This window comes from Chiloscyllium plagiosum, chromosome 13, assembly GCF_004010195.1.
Source record: "Chiloscyllium plagiosum isolate BGI_BamShark_2017 chromosome 13, ASM401019v2, whole genome shotgun sequence".
NCBI lineage: Eukaryota > Metazoa > Chordata > Chondrichthyes > Orectolobiformes > Hemiscylliidae > Chiloscyllium > Chiloscyllium plagiosum.
In genome coordinates, this window is record NC_057722.1 from 82304894 (window position 1) to 82327900 (window position 23007).

At 39.9% G+C, this 23007-nt stretch overlaps 1 protein-coding gene across 2 annotated transcripts in view; it reads right to left on the minus strand.

Moving 5' to 3' along the window:
* The window catches only part of LOC122556248 (EEF1A lysine methyltransferase 3-like), a 53655-nt gene extending 44464 nt beyond the window's left edge, over positions 1–9191 (minus strand). For both annotated transcript variants that reach the window (XM_043702871.1, XM_043702870.1), the window contains exon 1: positions 8973–9191. The gene's annotated coding sequence lies outside the window, so the exon portion shown is untranslated. The remainder of the gene's footprint in view (positions 1–8972) is intronic.
* Positions 9192–23007: the final 13816 nt, after the last annotated feature.

Genomic DNA, 23007 nt, shown 5'->3' on the forward strand with positions numbered 1-23007 from the left:
TGATCAGTAACTGAAACTCAAGCATCTTTGGTATGTCAGGCTTTGAGTGACGAGCAAACTGAATATTGCCAACCTGGCTGTGTTTATATATTAATGCAATGACTATGGGCAGAGCACATGTTAGAAGCACATGGTTAGAAACGCAGGAAGTCGCAAGTAGGAAGATACAGCTTTTAGCGACCACGAATAGGCGAATACAGGAATGCACACACTTCCAGGAAAATCGCTATAATCACACGTAAAGTGAAGTAGCTAGATCAATGTACTGAGCTGGACGTCCCGTTTCGAGATATAAAACCGGATCTGGCCCTCGGTTTTATTTTTTTCAGGTGTAATTTGCATTGTGCAGTTTGTTCGGATCAATGTCATTCAGTTTGCTTTGATTTGCAGCCTGACTCGATAAAAGCACCAATTTATTTAAGTTGTGTATCAATTTTAATCAACTATTATGGCCAATTCACTTTCCAAAGTGGACTGGATTGGCAGTCACAGCTTGCCAGAATTCAAGTATCTAAAAGCGTTTGCATTTTTTGTGGGACTGGCAAATCACTCCTGCGGTCACATCAGACAAGTCAACTCTGTGCATAAGTAATCGAAATGTTTCAGGCGCTCATCAAACTGCGTCCTTTCATTGGCAAGATTGAACACTTAAAGGACTTGGCATTATGTAAGGCAGGATATGACTCATAATAAATGGATCTCTTTTCCTTAAGCCATTGATAACTGAAGATTCAATTATGCCAAAATGTCTTTTCACTTTTATGTTTTAATACAGATGTCCTTCTGTGGCTGGAATCGGCCAAAGTATGGGACAAACAATTGGCAGAACTCACCTCATGGTGCAATCATCTTTAAGGTTTCAGCTCCAAGATAAGATCTGAGCTTCGAATCCGTTCAAGATTACCTGTCCCTGAAATATAACAAGCTGCCAAGACCCATAACAAATGGTTTTAATAAACCTATAAGTGAAATTAAGAAAAAGGTTTAATGTTAATTTTAAATTTATATTTGAAAATATTTTGGCCACATTAGTTCAGAGTTTTGTTTTGCTAATTTCTCAGCATCTTATCCTACAATATTACTGATTAAATATTTCAGCAATTTTTAGTCCAAGTTTTTGATCAGGCATTTGATCCATGTATCCAATAATTAATATCACTGTGACAAATCTCCCTCTTCCTGTAATAATTACATTTTGTACACTAATAAGGTAATTCCTCATTTAATTCTAGTTTCCTGCACTTTCAATTGTAGCATACGTTTTTGCAATTTTATGAACTATTAATGCATCCTGAAAAATCAACCGCATTTTGGCAAAGTTTTTTAAGTTGTACTCATCAGGACAATTAGCAAGAAATGTCAAAGTAAAGGGGGAACAACATTATGTGTATGTCTATGGAGTGTACGATAAGATAAAAATAAGGAGGACATGCTTTTAAGTTCATAGACCTTCAGACATGATGCATTCTAGCTGAGGGAAGTAAGACTGAAAACTGTATGGGTTACCTGGTCATGATCTTCCAGACCTCTTTCAATATAGTGGGAGGACTGAAGATGTTGTATCTGTTTTTAGACGTTGGGGAGGTGGTGGGGGTAGGGGAGGTGATGGTAGGCAATGCATAAACTCAGAATGAAAAGTCAGTCAGCCTAACATTAATAGTAAGGAAATTATTCAAGACAATAATCCAGTACAAAGTGAACCTGAATTTGGAACAGCATGGTTAAATGAAAGGCAACATGGCTTTTTTAAAATCATATTTGACTAACTTGATTCAGTTCTTTGATGTAGCCAGTGAAAGAGGTGCAGTTGATATTATGAATATGGAAATGTGGAAGATGTTTGACAAGGTATTCAATGGACTTGTTAATAAAAGTAAAGCCCATGGGATTTTAAAAAAAGAAGCCAGCAGAATGAATTCAAAATAAAGGACAGAAAATAGAGAGTAGCAGTGAATACTGATGTTTCAGACTGGAGGAAAGTGTAGCATGATGCTCCCCAGGAGTTGCTATGAGGGCTATTGCTCTTTTTGATGTGTATTAATGACTGGGACGTGGGTAGATGGGGCATAATTTTAAAGTTTGTGCACGATAATCAACTAAAATATGTACTAAGTAATGAGGAAGATAATTACAGGCTTCAGAAGGACGTAAACTAATAAAATGCACAGACACTTGGCAGAAAATATTTAGTGCACAGAGCACAAAGTATTATATTTTGGTAGAAAGAACGAAGAGAGGTGGTGATACAGTTTTAAAGGTGCTCAAAGCAGGGAGACATAGGGCTGCATAAGGTCAAGAAGGCAGATGAATTAAAGCTGATGTGATCCTTGGCTTTATTTGTACAGAAATAGAATAAAAAAAGACATTATACTAAAACGCTAATCACACCTCCATTAATGTATTGTGTTCATTTCTGGACATCACACTTTCTTTACTCAGCGAGTCGAGAGTTCATGGAATGCCCTGCCATTAGCAGTGGTGGACTCTCCCTCATTATGGGCATTTAAGTGGGCATTGGATAGGCATATAGAGGATAGTGGGCTAGTGTAGGTTAGGTGGGCTTGGATCGGCGCAACATCGAGGGCCGAAGGGCCTGTACTGCGCTGTATTCTTCTATGTTCTAAGTATCAACTTTTGTTGAGATGTTTTTCTTTGAAGGTCCTGATTTCTAACTTTTTTCCAGAACCTCAAACCTAGTGTCTGTCGACCCACACCCACTTTAGGGTCCTCACCTTTGCATGGAGGATTGCTCTTGTTAACAACTGGTCTAAGGCAGGGTGATAGAAACAGACAAAGCAGGTTTGTTTTTCAATACTATGCTCCAGAGCCTCAAACCTCACCACAGGAGGCCTCCAACCCCCTATTACCTCAGGGACTTTAACCTCTGAATTCCCAGTGACTTGTATTTCTGAAAGTGAACTCATCAGTGTGCAAGTGCGTAAGTTACCTCGGAGATTCTGTCATCAGAGTCCGAGGGGATGAGGGGCTGACTGAATGGTAAGTTAAGAGAAATGAAGGTAAATCATACCTCGTGGGCCCATTCATCTCACACAACTGGCACTCAGGCAATCACTTTCTCAGTCCACCCGGAAGCTGTGTATGTTGGAATCCCACCGCTGCCACCAAATGTTTGGTTCTTTCTCCTAAGGTTCTTACGCACTGGATGCAATTGCAACACACCAACTTCTATGAGCAACAACCAAATTTTATTAAGCACAATACGGTACAAACTTTCTGGAAGAATCTTTAACACCTCACAGGGCTTACAGCGTCATGGCAAAAGCTCTCCCCAAACAAAGAAAACAGTCCTTCCTTTATACAAAATGTTGCCATCATAGTTATGTACCTCAAGACAACTCCTCCCCCCCCCCCCCCCCAACCAGCCATTCCCTCACAGTCACATGTCACTCGAGACATACTGCAGTGACCACTTCATCCTCAAACAATGTAATGCAAATCATCCCTTAATAGCCAAATCTGTTGCAAATAGTTATTTTTGTAACTATAGGGGAGTAGTCAAATTCCAACTGTAATGTTCTTATTGATTTCCGAATAGGGGATGATAATGTCAAAGGCTTTTGAATAACTACGAAATGGCCAATGGCTTTGAATGCCAAGAGATGGGAATGTGATTTCCTTACAATCTATCTGCAAATCAGAGGCATCCAACCTAGTCTCAGGACATCCAAATTCCTGCAGGTCAGCAGAGCAAGTTAACATTTTAATATCTCACACCGACCATCCTTGCCTTTCACTCTAACAGGAACATTCTCTTGACTCGTTATCTCATATTTGAAGGCTTTCCATTTTCCAGCCATCCCTTTACCTGCAAAATTCGCCCCCAATCAACTTTTGAAAGTTCTTGTCTAATACTGTTAAGAATGAAGAATTGCTTTTCCTGTTATTCCATTTCTGAACCCAGAACTGAGCAGCAGGATGCTTGACTCACATTGGGAGATTGAGAGGGGAGGGTATAAAGTTCAAAATTCTCTGACCACTCATAGGTTGCAAAATAGCACTCTTTATTGATTTCTCTCTGGCTTACTTACAATAGACAAAAATCTAGGGTATCTATCAGCGATGAACCTGAATATGCTAATAACTGATCGCTGAAACTTAGTGATTGGACAGCATCATTTATACTCTTAGTGTGCACTACGATCTTATTTTTCTCTATTTCTCACCATATAATGTTTCTTATCAATTAGGTTCTCAGATAATTAATAAATTTAGTATTGTTAAAGATCCTGTTGGAACCTGAAGGTCAGATTTAAACTACTGGAATTACATTTTAACCCTCATTAATCTCAGATTTTAAAAGGCACCAAACCTAGAAATAAAAATTAAAACGATCAAGGCCAAACAGGAAATAAATATTTTCATTACTGAGAAAACAAACATACTAATTTATAACCTGAGAGATAATAGATTGATAATGTCAATTTTTAAAATAAAAAAGGACAAAATAAAAAAAAATTTAAGTCATTAACCTCATAAAGTTGAAAATAAACTCAACAAGTGATTACAGATTATGATTAGAATTGTCAACTCAGTCTTTCCATTCCAGAAATTGAATTGTGTAAATATACTAATAAAAACAAAATGGCTGCTTCATTGGTGACCATAATTGCCATAATTACATAATTTGAGTAAATGAAAAATTTGCACGTTAAACAACTGAAAGGGTCCAAAACGTTTTTTCAAAAAATCCATATTCATGAATATTAGATGAAAACCTACATCTTAATACCACAGCAGAAGACTCCCTTTGATTCCCAGAGAAGGGAGAGCTTTATTTCAGAAATAGTCTAAAGAGATTTTTATTATGATAGCATAACTGAATATAGATTTATAACAGCACACACAGGTGTCTCCACATCTCCCTTAAAATCCGAATATCATTAAACGTCACCCCACATCAACATCAGTTTTCTCAGAAATTTGCAAGTTTTAACAATCTAGCTCAAAAGGGATTACAGAGGAACCTCAATTATCTGAATTTTGGATTATCTGGCAAGATCACATGGTCCCAATGTTTGGCTAAACTGTGTTATCCAGCATTTGATTATCCGTACATTCAATTATCCGAACAGAATACTTCCTGCATGTGTCGTTCGGATAATTGAGATTACTCTGTACGTTCCCGGAAATAAAAGATTAGCTTGATCTCATTGGAAATTCACTCTGGCCAAAAAATGAAATTCCAAACGTACTAAATTAAAATTCCAAGCAATAAATTTAACCAATCCTTAAAACCCAGTTTTGTTTTTTAAATGAACCTTTCCTGGCAGTTATAGATGTAAATTATAAAAAGGATAAAACAGTAACCATGCACGATCTAATAAAAGGCACAGATAACACTTTAAAATCACCCTGGATTTCCAAACTTCAGACTTAATGTAGGTTTGCTTGCTGAGCTGCAAGATTCATTTTCAGACATTTCGTCACCATACTAGGTAACATCTTCAGTGAGTATCCAGATGAAACACTGGTGGTGTAACCCATTTTCTATTTATGTGTTTGTTCCGACATACCCAAACAAGCAGACAAAACAAATCCAGAAATCCTCGTCACTCTCCCCTATATCAAAGACATCTCGGAAATGACTGCCAGACTACTCAGACCCCTTGGCATCATGGTAGCCCACAAAACCCACCAGCACACTAAAACAGCAGCTAATGAACTTGAAAGACCCTACACAGACAACGAACAAAACTAATGTAATTTACAAAATACCGTGCAAGCACTGTAACAAACACTACATTGGACAAGCAGGCAGAAAACTAGCCACATTGACTTGGATCCCATTTATCACCCCCTGAGAAAAAGAACAGGAAATTAAATTACCATTGGAATGATACTACTACAGGAAATTACATGACCAACCCAAGGAATCCCAAACGCATAAATAGAAAGTGGGTTACACCACCAGTGCTTCATTTCAGCGAGTAAACCTACATCCAGAACCTCAACCTGAGCTACAAATCTTCTGATAACCCGCCATTGCAGACTTAAAACCATCCTGGACCTAGAGTTCCAGGGGACAAACAAAACAAAGATTACGTAAGGCCACATGTAACCACCAATGAACAAAAGAACATTCATACAGACCACAAAGAGTTAACACTTAGGTCAGTGAAAGCAGAACAAAAAGCCTGTATAAGTCTCTCTTTCCCTATCTCTTTTGGTTTCCTTTTCCTATTCAAAGTTTTCACAATTTCTGCCAATTGTTTTAAGCGATCGCAACTAAATATGCCATTAGATGGAAATGGGTTCTCAGTAACCTGTGTCCATTTAACCCATTTGTTGACAAAGTCATAGTTTTGGAACCAGTTCCCCATTCTATTGTAAGATGTCTCTTTCTCTCACACACATGCACACTATCACAATCGTTCAATTAATCAAACTGGATGTCCTTTAATTTGTATACATAGAACATAGAAAAGTACAGCACAGAACAGGCCCTTAGGCCCACGATGTTGTGCCGAGACTTGATCCTAATGTAAAATATAGTAACTTAACCTACGCACCCCTCAACTAACTTATCCATGTGCATGTCCAGCAGTCGCTTAAATAACTCTGCTTCCACCACCGCCGCTGGCAACGCATTCCATGCATTCACAACTCTGTGTAAAGAACCTACCTCTGACATCTCCTTTATACTTCCTCCTAATATCTTAAAACTATGACTTCTTGTACCAGTCAATCCTGCCCTGGGAAAAGTCTCTGTCTATTGATTCTATCTATTTCACCCATTATCTTGTACACCACGATCAGGGCTCCTCTCTTCCTCCTTCTCTCCAGAGAGAAAAGTCTGAGCTTATTCAATCTTTCTTCATAAGGCAAGCTCTCCAGTCCAGGCAGCATACTGTTAAATCTCTTTTGCACCCTCTCCAAAGCCTCTGTATCTTTCCTATAGTGGGGCGACCAGAACTGGAGACAATATTCCAAGTGTGGTTTCACCAGGGACTTGTAGAGCTGCAGCAAAACCTCGCGGCTCTTAAACTCGATCCCCCTGTTAATGAAAGCCAAAACACCATATGCTTTCTTAGTAGCGCTATCTACTTGGGAACTTTGAGAGATCTATGTACTTTCACACTCAGATCCCTCTGTTCCTCCACACTGCCAAGAATCCTGTCTTTAATCCTATATTCAGCATTCGAGTTCGACCTTCCAAAATGCATCACTTCACATTTATCCAGGTTGAACTCCATCTGCCATTTCTCAGCCCAACTCTGCATCCTGTCTATGTCGCGCTGCAGCCTGCAATAGCCCTCAATACTATCAACAACACCTCCAACTTTTGTGTCATCTGCAAATTTACTAACCTATCCCTCAACCTACTCATCCAAGTCATTTATAAAAACTACAAAGAGCAAAGGCCCAAGAGCAGAGCCCTGCGGGACCCCACTCAACACTGTCTTCCGGGGAGTTTACAATTTACCAAGTTGCCCAATTCCGAGAACATAGAACAATACAGTGCAAAACAGGCCCTTCGGCCCTTGATGTTGCGCCGACTTGTGAATTATTCTCAGCTCGTCCCCCTACACTATCCCAGAATCATCCATGTGCTTATCTAAGGATTGTTTAAATCTCCCTAATGTGGTTGAGTTAACTACATTGGCAGGTAGGGCATTCCACACCCTTACCACTCTCTGAGTAAAGAATCTGCCTCTGACATCTGTCTTAAATCTATCACCCCTCAATTTGTAGTTATGCCCCCTCGTACAAGCTGACATCATCATCCTAGGAAGAAGACTTTCACCGTCTACCCTATCTAATCCTCTGATCATCTTGTATGTCTCTATCAAATCCCCTCTTAGTCTCCTTCTTTCCAATGAGAACAGACCCAAGTCTCTCAGCGTTTCCTCATAAGACCTTCCCTCCAGACCAGGCAACATCCTGGTAAATCACCTCTGCACATTTTCACATCCTTCCCGAATTACAGCAACCAGAATTGTGCACAATATTCCAAGTGTGGCCGCACCAGGGTTTTGTATAGTTGCAGAATAATATTGTGGCTCCGGAACTCAATCCCTCTACCAATGAAATCTAATACACTGTATGCCTTCTTAACAGCACTATCAATCTGGGTGGCAACTTTCATGGACTCTAAGATCCCTCTGCACATCCACACTACCAAGAATCTTTCTGTTGACCCAATACTCTGCCTTCGTGTTATTCTTCCCAAAGTGCACCACCTCACAATTAGCTGCATTGAACTCCATTTGCCACCCCTCACCCCTCAGTTTATCCAAGTCCCCCTGCAACCTGCAACATTCTTCCACACTGTCCACTACTCCACCAACTTTAGTGTCATCTGAAATTTACTAACCCATCCGCCTATGCCTGTGTCAAAGTCATTTATAAAAATGACAAACAGCAGTGGTCCCAAAACAGATCCTTGTGGCACTCCACTAGTAAACGGACTCCAGGCTGAATATTTTCCATCAACCATCACTCGCTGCCTTCTTTCAGAAAGCCAGTTTCTAATCCACCCTCAATCCCATGTCTCTGCATTTTCTCCAACAGCCTACCCTGTGGAACCTTATCAAAGGTTTTACTGAAGTCTATGTATACCACGTCAACTGTCCTACCCTCATCTACATGCTTGGTCACCTCAAAAACTCAATCAGGTTTGTGAGAAATGACCAAACCATGTTGATTGTCACAAGGAATTTACCAAATGTCCAATTTCTGAGGGGCATCTAAACCCTATAAATAATTTTCCTGATCAGAAAGTTTCTCACACATACTCTGAAGGAGAGTACCTCTCCCTGCCGTATCTAAAGACTGACCCATAACTGTCAAACTGAAATCGCCACTGGCTAAATCAAAAAGAAACAAACTAAAATAATTACCAGCCAAATCAAAACAAAACCTAAAATTGACACTGGCCAAATTAAAAAAAACACATTGACCCAAGGTAAACCTGAAAATAAGTCCAAACACCACGGCAAAAAAATTCCTACCTTATGCTTTCAGTCTATTCCTTCAAGGTGCTAGTCCCACTAGGCGAAGGGTAGATCATCTGTTTGGATCCCAAGGAGCAGTCAGAAAGTCAAAAACAACCTAAAGGGATCCCTATCACAGCGTTGAGTCTGAATCAAATAATCTACTATTGACTCAGCCGAGAGAAACACTCCCTATATTGGAATAGCGAGTCATGGCACCAGATGTAAACTTAGAAATTCTCGGACCCTGTATATGCTAATAACTGATCTCTAAAACGTAGTAAAGAGACAGCATCATTTATACCCTTGGTGTGCACTACTACCTTATTTTCTCTATTTCTCACCATATAATGTTTCTTTATTAATTAGGTTCTTATTAGATAATTAATTTAGTATTGTTAAACAAAGCCGCTGATGTTTTCCGTTATTTGTGTAAATGTATGGGAATGAGATAAGGAATAGTGCTGCTACTTCTAGGATTCTTTCACACATGTTAAACAAACTATTTAGGATTATGTACGTCAGTAGCAAGGGAATCTATCTTGGCCTGCTCATTGTGTCATGGTTTCATAGCACCTGTTATGGCAACTGTTTGAGAAACAGGACAGCTGTTAATCTGTGCCAGCATTCATTCATTCTCATGGTCACCTAACTTAGCCTTTTTTAAAGGTCAATTTATTAATACAAAATGGAGTCTTGTAAATATGGAGGTTCTTTTTAGCTATTACTTCTTTCATATTTTATCAGAGGGAGGCGTGAGGAAAAGGTTTTGGCTGGCCCTGACAAGGTGCATGTGGAGCATAAAAAGCAAAATGATTCATGAGACACAAATCACTGATCCCTTTGCTCCATACCAAGTTATATGAGACTTGCATCATTCCCCACCTAAGATTGCAACTGATGTGGAGAGCACATGAAAGGACAGTGAAGAGTAGTGAATGTCGGTAACTCCAGTTAGAGAGGTAGAGCAATCAACAGACTGATAGGCCTTCTAATTCATTAACCCTCTGCTGCGATAGGGTTCATTGTTTTCTGATATTAACATATTGTTCCATGTTGTGTTTCATCATGATCTGATAATATGAACAGGATATTACAAAGTGTACATTTATGACAAAGTTAATTTTACTGCAGAGTGTGGGCTCGGTGTTGGAAATTAGGGGGCATCACCTCAAAATAAGAGGGAGCAGATTTAAGACTGAGTTGAGGAGGAACTTCTCCCAAAGTGTTGTGAATCTTTTAAATTCCTTGCCCAGTGAAGCAGTTGAGGCTACCTTGTTAAATGTTTTTAAAGTAAAGATAGATTTTTGAACTAAATGAAAAAACCAACCATGATTTCATTGAATGGCGGAGCAGGCTTGATGAGCCAGGTGACCTCCTCCTCCTGTTTCCTATGTTCTTATGTACCCTTGGATAGTAGGAATTATTGCTTTGTTCCCTAATACTTACCAAGAGTCTGACTTTAAATTATGCAATAATATGTCATGATTTGGAGATGCCGGTGTTGGACTGGGGTGTACAAAGTTAAAAATCACACAATACCAGGTTATAGTTCAACAGGTTTATTTGGAAGCACTAGCTTTCATCAGGTGGTTGATGAAGGACCGACGCTCAGAAAGCTAGTGTGCTTCCAGTTAAACCTGTTAGACTATAACCTGGTGTTGTGATTTTTAACTTAGCAATAACATATGGGTAATTCTCTACTCAGTTTGCAGCCTGTCACACTTCGAAAGCATATTCTACCTTCACTATGCAACAAACCCCCCCCCCCCCCCAACCCCACTCCAAACACATTCCCTGTCTACCTTTCCACATAAATTCCATGTTCCCATTCTGAACTGTTAACCTAGAAACTCAACTAATGTTCTGGGGACTCTAGTCTGAATCCTGCCACAGTAGATGGTAGAACTTGAAATCAATAAAAAAAAACCTGTAATTAAAATTGACCATGAAACTATTGTCAGGACAACCTATCTGGCTCATTAATGTCCTTGAAGGATGGAAATCTACTACTCTCACTGGTCTGGCCTACATGTAATTCTAGACCCACAGCAATGTGGTTAACTCCTCATTGCACTTTGAAATGACCGAGCAAACCACTCGATTGTTTCAGTTGCTTCAAAGAGTGAAACTGGATGAACAATCTGGCATCAACCTAGGCAGCAGAAATACAGGAACAGCCCTGTCCACCCTGCAAAGTACTCTTGACTAATATCTAGGGGCTAGTGCCAAACTTGGGAGAGGTATCTTACAGATTAGGCAGCATCCAGGGAGAAGGAGTGTCAACATTTCAAGCATAAGCCCTTCATCAGGAATATGGTGAGGGACCAAGACAGCTGAGAAATAAATGGGAGATGGATGGGGCTGGGGGGGGGGGGGGGGGAGGTAGCAGGGAATGTCATAGGTCAATGAAGGTGATAGATTGGTGAGGAGGGTGGAGCAGATAGATGGGAAGGAAGATGGACAGATAGAACAGTTCAGGAAGGTGGTGCTGAGTTGGAAGGTTGGATCTGAGATAAGGTGGGGGGAGGGGAAATGAGGAAACTGGTGAAATCCACATTGTTCCCATGTGGTTGGAAGGTCCCAAGATAGAAGCCTCCAGACGTCAGGTGGCTTATCCCAGATCCAACCTTACAACGCAGCACCACCCTCCTGAACTGACCTAGCTGTCCATTTTCCTTCCCACCTATTCACTCCCCCTTCCTCGCCAACCTATCACCTTCACCTACCTATCACATTCCCAGCTATTTTCCCCCTAACCCCACCCTCCTCCCATTTATCTCTCAGTCCCCTTGAGCCACCCTTTCATTAGTATTTTGCCAGAACGGCAAGGAGAGAAGGAGTGGTGAAGCGAGGGCTGCAGGGAAGGGTGCGTTTTCCCCCATTAAAAGGGACTTACCTCAGGAGTCGGGCCTCTATTAGCTGAGAGGTGCGAGGGAGGAGCGAAGGACTTCTGGGAAGACATATATTTGTGTGGTTGCATTACCCGAAACACTACTTGGGTAGTGTTTCCCACCCATCCTCCTCCTCTAACCCAAAAAAAAGATTCTGTGCACCAGAGTGGTAAGGTAACGAGTTTATTTTTTATTCCTTATTTTTCAACAGTCTCTTTGGGAATTTAGAATAGTGGGAATGAGGTTAGGGCAGTTGAACGTTCCTCCTGCAGAATGTGGGAGGTAAGGGTCACCACTCGCGTCCCTGCTGACTACATCTACAGGAAATGCACCCATCTCCAGCTCCTCGAAAACCGCGTTAGGGAACTGGAGGTGGAGCTGGATGAACTTCAGATCATTTGGGAGGCAGAGGGGGTTATTGAGAGGTGTTACAGGGAGATGGTCACTCCTAAGGTACAATAAAAGGCAGATGAGTTACCGTCAGAGGACGGAAAGGGAACCGGCAGGCAGTGCAGGGATACCCTGTGGTCATTCCCCTCAACAATAAGTATACCGTTTTGGATACTGTTGGGGGGGATGACTTATCAGGGGAAAGCAGTGGGGCGCAGGTCTCTGGCACAGTGTCTGTCCCTGCTGCTCAAAAGGGAAGGGGGAAGAGGAGCAGAGCAGTAGTCATTGGGGACTCAACTCGTTCTGACTCGGTTCGATGATATCTTCATTGAGCATTGCACCCACTTCCATCTGGCCCTGTGTGGCTTTGAAAGGATTAAGCCTGTAAGGATTTTTTTTATTGGAACAGCATTCCCTACATCTACCTCATGCACAATAGCATTAGTCCTCCTCATCTTATTCCTGTATATGTCCGTATACTGCTGCAACAAACCTTTCAGCTTTGTTCTTTGCTCCTGAGACAGATAGTTTACTAACCTATCCCACTCTTCAAGGACTTCCTCATTCTTTAATATATTTTGTGGCATATCAAACTCCACAACAATGACTAATGCCTGTTTCTACAGTTCCTTGTCTCTATTATAATAAAGTTTCAACATATTCACAGGACATACCTGATACAGTTTTTTTCCTATCCAGCATCTTTACCAGATAGTTTACCTGACTCAACTTTTTCACAATTTGATAGGGATCACTAAACCTGGCTTTGAAGGGATCTCCTACCACTGGTAACAATACTAATACATCACGGGAAAATGTCTGAATTTCAGAGTTTTTAAGTGCCACCTGCTTCATTTTATGCTGTGATAGCCGTGCAGTGGAGGATGTGTTGTCAATCATGTCAAAAGCTGCAGACCACTCAAGAAAAATGCAGAAAGAAAACTTTGTTTTCACTATTACGTGGTGATAACTGTACTTGCAAGGTACATTTTTTTCCAATGAAATATAAGGCACATTGGTGCACAACATTGAGGATCTTTGTTGTGGATAATATGTATTAAGAAATAGATATAATTTTCAGCTGGTAATTAGGCAGATTGTCACCAGAGAAAAAAAAAGACATTCAGTCCTCACTTGATCTTCAAACTATTCACCTCAGTGCAATATTGCATCTACAAATTATGCTAGATTTCAAATTACATAATGTTATGACATAGTTGTGAACCCTTTTGTTAATTAACCCAAACACTCAGAAAAGTTCACCTCACCTGCTAATCTGTTAAAATATGAGTGACAGAGAACTCCCAAATTCTACTATTTAAAGGAAATAATATCAATGTGTTCTTTAACTTGAAAAGTGAACTCTTAAACAACAGCTACTCACAACTCCTTTCTGTTAACTGGTTATTACCTGCTTCCAATTCTACAACAATATGCTGTTCCAATAAAACCCTTATTAAAATTACATCAATTTAATTTTAAAACCACACAGCGGACATTGTCTTCGGTGACTGACTTCTTCCGGCTGAAGATCTCCCTGAGTCATTGTCTTTCTTTTTACTGCAAGTATGATTCATATGAGAAGGTATCTTTGATAAGAGTGTTTCCTAATTTCTTGGATCTGTCTTGATGGCAGTTGCTCTGTCTCCAATTTTCAGTATGCCTGCATTTTTATATCCTCAACCTCAGATCATCTCATTGGTTCAATGTTAGCAAAACAATAAATTCAAACTCAATTTGTTTTTCATATCCTGGGGCATAATTTAAAATGGTTAAATTTGAATTGTTATCAAAACAGCAACTGACTCAGGTATCCATTTCACAGCCAAATGTAACATTTTAAATTTTCCAGTACACTCTGAGACTGCCATCTAGTGATAGCATAGGTGTTTGTCAGCTCTTAGTTCAAAACAGTTCACTCTCTCTTAAAGATACAATCCATGCCTTCAACTTCATAACACCTCACCCTTAAGAAAAAAAAATGAACCATCATAATGAAAAGATGTGTTTTTCTCTAATTATTAATCTCATTACAAAGAAATACATAAGTCATTAATCTAAGTTCATATTAAAGTCTGCACACATTTTTTATAAAACATTGGAATCTGTCCAATCTTATCTGTACTTTTTCCCTTAAATCCATGATAACTCATCTGCTATCACATTTTTATGACCCACATGTACAATTTCTAAATTAAAAGTCTGTAACATAAGACTCCGGCAATATAGTCTCATATTTTTTGTCTTTAAATCATTTGTAAGAGGATTGTGGTCCATGTACGTAACTGTCTCTGACACATTATTCATCATATAAACTTTAAAATATTGTAAGGCTAGAACCAATTCAATAATTCTTTTTCAATGGTAGAGTATGTTCTCTGGTGGGTGTTGAGTTTCTTTGAAAAGTAGCCAATTGGCTGTTCAATTCCATCACCATCTTCCCATAGCAGTACAGCTCCAACTCTTATGTTACTAGCATCAATTGCAACTTTGAAAGGTTTCAGAAAGTTTGGTGGGGTGGTTAATACTGCTTCTAAATTGTCAGATGCCTCCAAGCATTCTGTCCTCCTGGCACTGTTCTGTCCACCAAGATTTCATATTCTTCTTCAGTAAATCTGTTAGTGGTGCCACCACGCGGTAGAATACGCTTAGTCCCAAAAATCGAAGCACCTCTTTCTTTGATGATGGTCATGGAAATTCCTTGACGGCCTTCGTCGTGGCATTCGTTGGGGGCAACTTTCCATGAATGATGTTATGTCCCAAGAATGTCAGCTCTGACTTCACAAATTCTGTTTTCTTTAAGTTTATTACCAGTTTTGCTCCTTTTAATCATTCAAAGAGCTCTGCCAACTGTACCATGTGATATTTCCATGATTCGCTAAAGATCACCACATCATCCAGATAGACTGCACAATTTGTTAATCTGGCCACAACTCTCTTCATGAGCCTTTGGAATGTGGCAAGTGCATTCTTTATTCCAAAGGGCATCACTTTGAATTGATATAGCCCATTGGGGCTACAAACACAAAATTATTTCGCTTCCTCTGATAAAAGTATCTGCCAATAACCGCACAGTTAAGTCCAACATTGTGAAGTAAGTGGCTTGTCCAACTTTCTCTCTATTGTCCTCCAATCTTGGTATTGGGAAAAATCTGATTTTCTTATGGCATTGACCTTCCAAAATTCCACATAAAATCATTGAGTCCCATCAAGTTTGGGAACTAACACGATTTGCAAACTCCACTCACTCTGACCCAGTTCATTGATATTTTCACTGAGCATCACATCCACTTCCATGTGGACCTGTATGTCTTTGAAAGGGTTAAGTATGTAGGGGTGTTCTTTTATTGGAACAGCATTCCCCACTTTCACCTCATGCACAATAGTATTATTCCTTCCCATCATATTCCTGTGTATGTCTTTAGTACAGCTGCTTCTTGTCAAAGTATGATGAAATGTTTTTACCTTTATGGAGCAACAATAAGCTATTTCAAAATGTTGATGAAAAGCAAGGGCGAATTAAACAGGATGCAATTTGTATTTTGAGTTTAATCTGAAAGTGAACCAGGAGATTACTTGTTTAATATATAAAATCAAGTGTGTAAAATAATAATTACTCATTATAATGGATTTAACAATTAGCTGAGCCTTAAAGCAAACTCATTTTTCACAAAAAAAAACATTCTATGAACGGGCATTTCTCATCAATTATTTCAAAACAAAGTACAAAAATGTTTTCTCCTGTATGTATGCTGCAGGGAGGATGTAATTGGTGAAAAAGGTACCTGCTACTTTTCATTTTTCAAAGGGCATGATAGTCATCCATAATGAAGAGTTAAAATATAAGCAAATGACATTTTTGTGCCCGTCATCTCCACAAACCACTTTACTGGAAGACTTCTAATCCTGTTGTTGGGACTCCCAGCTAATGTATTCAGTTTTGAGTATGCTCACATTTCCTGTCAGTTATTGCCTCCATTTGCCAGGTAGTATTGAGTGGTTGAATTTCATTTTTATATGAAACCTCTCAACCTGGTAAGGTTTAATACTCCTTGTGAGATCTTTTCAGTTATATGTGTAAAGTCACACAATCCAGATTAAAACTTGATAAAACAGATGTACTTCAGAAGTGTCGTCCGAATGTGCTGGAAGCATAGTATCTAATTTGCATGCACAAGCCACTGAAATCTATTTGTGATCTTCATTAAGGGATAAATGGAGTGAGGAGTGTTCTCAGGATACACAACTCCCGTGACCCATTTCAAATTAGTGCCGTTGGGTTTTTTTAATCTCCTGAGAGAAAATTGGGCCTCAGTTCAATATCAGAAAGATTTTGTATCCAACTGCAACACCCCCTTATTACTGCACTGGACGATAAACTTGACAATCTTGGGTCTCAAGTCTTTGGAGTGAGTTTTCAACCTACAGCCTCTGAGTCTGAAGCTACCCTCTACCAATTGGTGACTGGTACACACTGTCTTGACTTTGAACAATATCATTTTTCTTCTTTGTTGCTGGAACTCCATCCCATTAGTGCTGTTGATGAGTGGATATCCTCAGGCTTGTTGTGGTTCAAGAAGGCAGCTCACCAGCACCACCTGCAGGCAGTTAGCAATTAATAAAAATCATTGAGTCACAGCTGATATTCAAGTTCTCTCAACTCCATTGTAACTTAGGTGCTTTCTTTCAAAAATGTAAACAACACATTATTGTTATTTTGGAGTTAAATAATGAAAACACCAAGTACATATGGCAATGAGGAATGTTTTCAAAACATTCTGTGATTTTTGAGGTGTTAGCAAGGTAAAGCCCTTTATAACTGGAGACATAGAGGAGAAGCTGACATTAAAACTTAACCAAACCAAGTTATACATACAGAGCATGTATTGTAACCTCAGATTTTGATGGAGCATGACATTTCATTGAGTGTTGAATTTTGAATTGGGAACAGTACACTGATGTTGATGGATCATCTGCAGTTTGAAAGATGAGTAAATTGTTAAGCTGATGTGGAACTAATATCATTAGTATTTGTATGAAAGCAGAGGTTTTGCAATTTTGATGGCATCATTGGTATTAGGGATTGTATGCTTTTCTATGCACTGTGTTCAGCCTTGAGTCTTCAGTCAATTAGAAATAGCTGTGAATCTGTAAAGTCCTCCTTCCTAATATATGGGAGCTAGAACAGCACCCAACATACCTGAAATGCAGTGTCAACCTGGTGAAGCCACCAAACAGGACTACTTGCATGCCAAACAGCATAAGGAGCAAGTGATAGAGCTAAGCAATCCCACAAGCAATGGGTCAAATCTAAGCCCTGCAAGTCCTGTCACATCCAGTCATGAATACTAGTGCACAATTAAACAACTCAGTGGTGGTGGAGGAGGAGGAGGCTCCACAAATATCTCCATCCTCAATGATGCAAGAGCTCAACTCTTAAGTGCAAAACTTAAGGCTAAAGCATTCTCAACAATCTTCAGCCAGAAGTGCTGAATAGATTATCCATCTTGGCCACATCCAGTGGTCCCCAGCATTAGAGATGCCAGTCTTCAGCCAACTCAATTCACTCTATGTGATATCAAGAAATGGTTGGAGGCACTGGATATTGTAAAAGTTATGGGCTCTGACAACATTCAGGCAATAGTAGTGAAGACTTGTGCTTCAGAACTTGCCGCTCCCCTAGCCAAGCTGTTCCAGTACAATTACAACACTGGCATTGACCCAACAATGTGGAAAATAGCCCAAGTGTGTTCTGTACGCTCAATGCAGGACAAATTCAACCCAGCCATTTATCACCCCATCAATCTGCTCTCAGTCATCAGCTGGATGGTGTCATCAATAGTGCTATCAAGCAGTATCTGCTCAGTAATAACCTGTTCAGTGATGCCCAGTTTGGTTTCTGCCAGGGCCACTCAGCTGCTGAACTCATTATAGCCTTGGTTCAAACATGTACTAAAGAGCTGAATTCCAGAGGGGAGGGGAGAGTGACGGCCCTTGTCAGCTGAGTGTAGCATCAAGGAATCTGATAAAATTGGAATCAATGGGATCAGGAGACAAACTGTCCAGTGTTAAAGTCATACCTGGAACATACGAAAATGGCTGAGGTTGTTAGATGTTGGTCATCTCAGCTCTAGGACATCTCTGCAGGAGTTCCTCAAGCACAAACACTTTCAAGCTGCTTCATTAATGACCTTCCCTCTGTCATAAGGTCAGAGGTGGGGATGTTCACCAATGATTGCACAACTATCAGCAACTCCTCAGATACTGAAACAAGGTGCTTTGTCTTGTTTCACAGTCCAAAGGTGTGCAGGTCAGGTGAATTGACTATGCTAAATTGCCCATAGTGTCCAAGGATGTGCAGGCTAGGTGGATTAGCCATTGAAAATGCAGGGTTACAGGGATAGAGTAGGGGGTGGGTCTGGGTGGGACGCTGTTCAAAGAGGCAGTGTGGGCTGATTGGCCTGCTTCGACACTGTACGCATTCTTTGATTATCTCCCGATGCACAGTAGAAATTCACCAAAGATCCTCAGACAGCAGCTCCCAAACCCACAACCACTTCCATCTAGAAGGCCAAGGGTAGCAGATACATGGGAACACATTCCTCTCCAAGCCACTCACCATCCTGACTTGGAAATAGATCACCATTCCTTCATTGTCGCTGGGTCAAATTCCTAAGGGCATTGTGGGTCTACTTACAGCATATAGACTGCAGCAGGTCAAGAAGGCAGCTCATAAACATTTTCTCAAGGGCAACTGGGGATGGGCGATAAATGTTGGCCAGCCAGTGACACCCACATCTCCCAGGTGAACAAAAAGAATCTGAATTGATGAGAATTTCCCGTATTATACCAAAGGCTTGGTGTAAAAGCCCTTTGGATAAGTGCAAAGTGGGATGCTATATTCACAGTCACTGCTGAACAGTCTTGCTGACCCCGGGAATATAATTTTATATTTATCCAGCCGAGAAACCTCTACATTACAAAATTGTCTGTCTCTATTGAAATGTTCATGTTTTAATATTTGGTATTTTGGCTTCCACCTTAATGCGATTTGTTGATTTCAATCACTTACTTAACTCAAATTTTAATTGAAGTGAAAAACAGTGCATTTTTATTTCCTGGTTTGCCCTTTGTGAGAATGCTTCATGGTGACTGGCTGCTGATAAAATCACTGTTGCTGGATGCCTGCAGATTTGATGGAAGACTTTCACCTGGCATTGGGGAAATCCATGTCTGGGATCATTAGAAATCTGGCAACTATGTGGTCAATGGTGAGTGTTGTAACCTGTGCCTTGATTATAATCTGATAATCCTAAAAGGAGTTTTCATAATGGTTGATATAAAACAAGGACTTCTGACTGGTATGGAATTTTACTTCTCTTCTTACTCAAACATCCCACCTGATATGTCATAATAGACAGATTGGGAAGTTTCTTACAGATGGTAATGTTGAATTGCAAATCAAACCTTGAAGTGAGAAGTCTACCATAACTATCTTTTTTTCAGATCTGCAGGCCAGAAATAGACTGCATTTTGCATTTGACACTTGAAACAAGATCATCTGTATTTTGCTATATTCAGAAGCTGAGGGAAATTGCAAAATTTCCTTGATTCTACAACCATTCTCCTGATTCTACAAACTTAGCTGGAAATCTGAGCAAGTGAAACATTTTGGATGCACCTGATGGTGATGACCTACAATAGGAATCTGAAGCTCTCATCTGAAATTACTCTCTTATTACTCTCTCACATCACACGTCATGTGGTCAGAGCAGCTTGCTCATTTCCATTGAATAATGAAATCTCGTGAAGTGTCCCATAATTGATGGATAACTAAATACCAATTACAGAAGAATAAAACAAACTCTTGACATAATGAGTTTTAAGCTAGTAAAGACAAATAAAGGTCTGGATATCTAGAAAATGTTGATGTTAAGAACTGTTGAATAGATTTGAATCGGAGGATTGAAGACAATAATCCTGATTCGATTAAATAGCTGGTGTGTTGGAAGCATTGTAGGGTGCTTCTGTTCTCCCTCTTGCTGATACGTAAAAACATTGGTGAGCAAGTGCCTCAAAGGGAAGAGAACGTGGGTGATGAACTGATAGAGATGAAAGATGCAGATAATCAAAGTAAGTAAAGGAGATTGAGAGTCTTATATAAAAATGATTCTCATTTTATCTAAAACTTCTTTTGTTCATTCAGTAAAAGCCCAAATTCTGCATAAAGGTAGCCGTTAGAATGTGAACACGATATCATTCACACTCTCATTAGTCACTGGACTGAAAATGTTAACTTTGTTTTCTCTTTACAAATGTTGCCAGACCTGCTGAGTTTCTGATATCAAAGTGGAATTCGATCAAGCTTAGAGAATTGTACATTAATTTAACCTTCTAACTTGACTCTTCATTACTTGTCTGTTTTCCTATCTTATGAAATGTCTTTTTTACATGCAATACTTATGGTATTAATTTCTGTACTGAATGTAGTATGCACTATTTAGTTGCTGCAAAGGGTCACTAAGCTTACTTTGACCTTGCACCTTGAGTCCTGCTATTTCTTAAGGTTCAACGAAATAGAGTCATAGGGACAATGTCTCCTTAGGTTTTCCACCAGAGCCATCAACTATTCTGACTTAGATTGGTATTTCTGTCCTTTTCTTGTTGCTGTAAAAAGATTCTTGTATATTATTGTGGAAGCATCAATACCACAAGAACTAAAGTGTTTCAGAAAGAAATCCAGTGTCAGATCCTCAGAAGAACAGGATAAACCGCAAATGTAATTGTAGCAGCATTATCCACATCCTCTAAAGTCTGATTATCAAATGTATAAGTTTCAGAAGAAATTGTTTTCTTTTCGATAGACCCCTTGGATGTTGAATTCAATCTTTGTTATTTGACTTTATATTTCAGATCATCTTCAGGAAAATATGCAATTCTAACTAAGTGTATGCTGTTTATGTGGAATGATTTAGGCGTAACGAGCTAAAAAGTTACTTTTCTCACTTCTTAATAATCCTGTGTCTGAGCCTCCCATGATGTGAAAGGTGTGTGAACGGTGTCTTCATACAAGCTGAGAATGTTGAGATGGCACTTCTGAGTAGGTCAGCATCATTTCCAGCAGTCAAATGGGATAATTATTCCCTTGTGAGCGACACTGAAAACATCAGAAAAGTAACATTAATTAACCAAAGGCAAATCCCAATGGAATCAGGTCAGCATCTATTTTCCAATTGACTCCAGGTTACTTCCTTTGGGCATTAGTGCATTTAGAGGTGGCAATGGCAGATTGATAGTGTCACTGGATTAGTAATCCATACACCCAGATTTGAATCCCACAGCACTGTATTCACTGGAACTCATGATGTAATGATGGCCATGAAGCATTGCTGATTGTCTTAAACCCCATCTGGCTCACTAATGTCCTTCCCTAGTTCACATGGGATTCCAGATGCACAGCAATTTGACTCTTAACTGCCTTTGGACAAGCAAACCATTCAGTTGTATCAACTGCTTAAAAAAATCTCAAAGAAGAGAATCAAACTTGATGGACCATCTGGAATTGGCTAAGATAATGGAAGCAGCAACCCTGTCAACCTTGCAAAGTCCTCCTTACGAATATCCAAAGGCTACTGCCAAAATTGAGAGAGTTGTCTCACAGACTAGTCAAGCAACAGTCTGACATACTATATACTCGGATCATACCTTACACACAATGTTCCAGATATCACCATTCCAATCTATGCCCTAACAGACAGGACAAACAACAGAGGAATGGTGGCAAACAGTCAAGACAGAATTGTTCTGGAAGTGCTTGGCATTGACTCTGTGCACTGCGCCCCCAATGAACTTTAAGTCACAAGGTCAAATATGGATAAGGAAATCTGCTGACTGTCATGAATAGTACTAGGTACTATGTAACAAGTTGTTGCAACGACCTGTCATACCAATCTGAAGTCCACCTAACCTACACTATTCCATGTATGTCCATATGCCTGTCTAATGATGACTTAAATGTACTTAAAGTTGGCGAATCTACTACCGTCGCAGGCAAAGCATTTCATACCCTTACTACTCTCTGAGTAAAGAAACTACCTCTGACATCTGTCTTATACCTATCTCCCCTCAATTTAAAGCTATGCCCCCTCGTGCTCGCCGTCACCATTCTTGGAAAAAGGCTCTCCCTGTCCACCCTATCGAACCCTCTGATTATCTTATATGTCTCTATTAAGTCACTTCTCAAACTTCTTCTCTCTAATGAAAACAGCCTCAAGGCCCTCAGCCTTTCCTCATAAGACCTTCCCTCCATACTAGGCAATGTCCTAGTAAATCTCCTCTGCACCCTTTCCAAAGCTTCCACATCCTTCTTATAATGCAGTGACCAGAACTGTACACAATACTCCAAGTGTGGCCGCACCAGAGTTTTGTATAGCTGCAGCATAACCTCATGGTTCCGGAACTCGATCCCTCTATTAATAAAAGCTAAAACACTGTATGCCTTCTTAACAACCCTGTCAACCTGGGTGGCAACTTTCAAGGATCTGTGTACCTGGACACTGAGATCTCTCTGCTCATCTACACTACCAAGAATCTTACCATTAGCCCAGTACTTTGCATTCCGGTTACTCCGACCAAAGTGAATCACCTCACACTTGTCCGCATTAAACTCCATTTGCCACCTCTCAGTCTCGCTCTGCAGCTTATCTATGTCTCTCTGTAACCTACAACATCCTTCGTCACTATCCACAACTCCACCAACCTTAGTGTCG